The sequence below is a fragment of the Mandrillus leucophaeus genome, unplaced genomic scaffold, assembly GCF_000951045.1.
Source record: "Mandrillus leucophaeus isolate KB7577 unplaced genomic scaffold, Mleu.le_1.0 Scaffold272, whole genome shotgun sequence".
Taxonomy (NCBI): Eukaryota; Metazoa; Chordata; class Mammalia; order Primates; family Cercopithecidae; genus Mandrillus; species Mandrillus leucophaeus.
Window position 1 is genome coordinate 947,742 of NW_012102832.1, and position 1,273 is coordinate 949,014.

Below are 1,273 nucleotides of genomic sequence, written 5' to 3' on the forward strand. Positions count from 1 at the left end.
CTGGGTCCCGGGCGCGCTCCACCCGCGGGGCACGCCCCTTTCCCCCAGGGCCAATGAGAAGCAGGCCGGGAACATTGGTTTTTATGAATGGGCCCCGCGCCCACCCACCTGCTGCCTGGTCTCCCCGCAAAGGGTCAGAGCTCAGAGGCCGCCAGCACCTTCAGACACCTATCCCACTAATCGTCTTACTCTGGCTCATTTCGTAAAATCTTTGAGTAAACTGCCCCACGCTTTGTTACGTAATTCTCAGATGAGGGATCTCCATATATTCGACACAAATCACAGGTCAACGTTGTTCTTTCTGTACGGAAATTCGTAAATACGGTACTCCACAGGTGGTCGCTCTTTAAACAGTTACAAAAATAAATGTGGCCTTTATTACCAATTAATAAAATAAACATAATTAACCCCGGCATAAGGAAGCATGATGAAGTGATTAAATGAAAAAACTTACGTTACATTCTCTAGGGAAAGATCGGGTTTCAAGCATTACAGTGCCTGGCATCGTAAGTGTTCAAAAACAGAAATCCAAATACATTTTAAGCAGAATTAGGAATTAGCAGAACAAGGAAATCGCCCTGCTAATGTGCGGGTCAAGAGAGCCTAGGAGTTCATTGGTCAAATGAGGGCTTCTGGTGAAAGAATAGAGAAGGGAAAAGGAGTAAAGATAGAAGAGTGGCCCCTTGAGGGTTTTTTTTGTTTTTTTAGTACCTGACTGAAAGAGACTAGCAAACAACTCCTGAAAATCTGTAATTGTAATCTTCATTTCTTACACAGTAAGAAATGAAGCCGTGAAATAAAAAGCTTCCATTTTATTTTCCTTTAGGAGCCATGGAGCATATTGGCAATTTGGTTCTGACTCCTAAAATCATTTTACTATACCTTTACACTGCCTACATTGGAGACTGCAAGCAGTGGAAAAGAATAGATACTCCAGATCCTGTCGATAAACCCAGGCTCCTCCTAAATCAGCCAGATTCAGAGAAAAACGAGCTGGCCTGCCTTATTTTATTCCTTGCCATCAAGGTTCAATGTGGTTCTATTACCCAGTAAAGTCACTGACCAAACAAGGTATTTTCACAAAGCTAACCTTTTTTAAAAGCATGTAAGAATTATACATTTGTACATATACACATTACACTTTTACATCCAAAGATCAAATAGTTAACAGTTCATTTAGGGCTGTTTGTATTGTTTGATTTTCCAGATTCTGTCACTCCCTTGGCTTTGACCTAACCTGACATCATTCTGTCACATTATCTTTTTTTTTTAA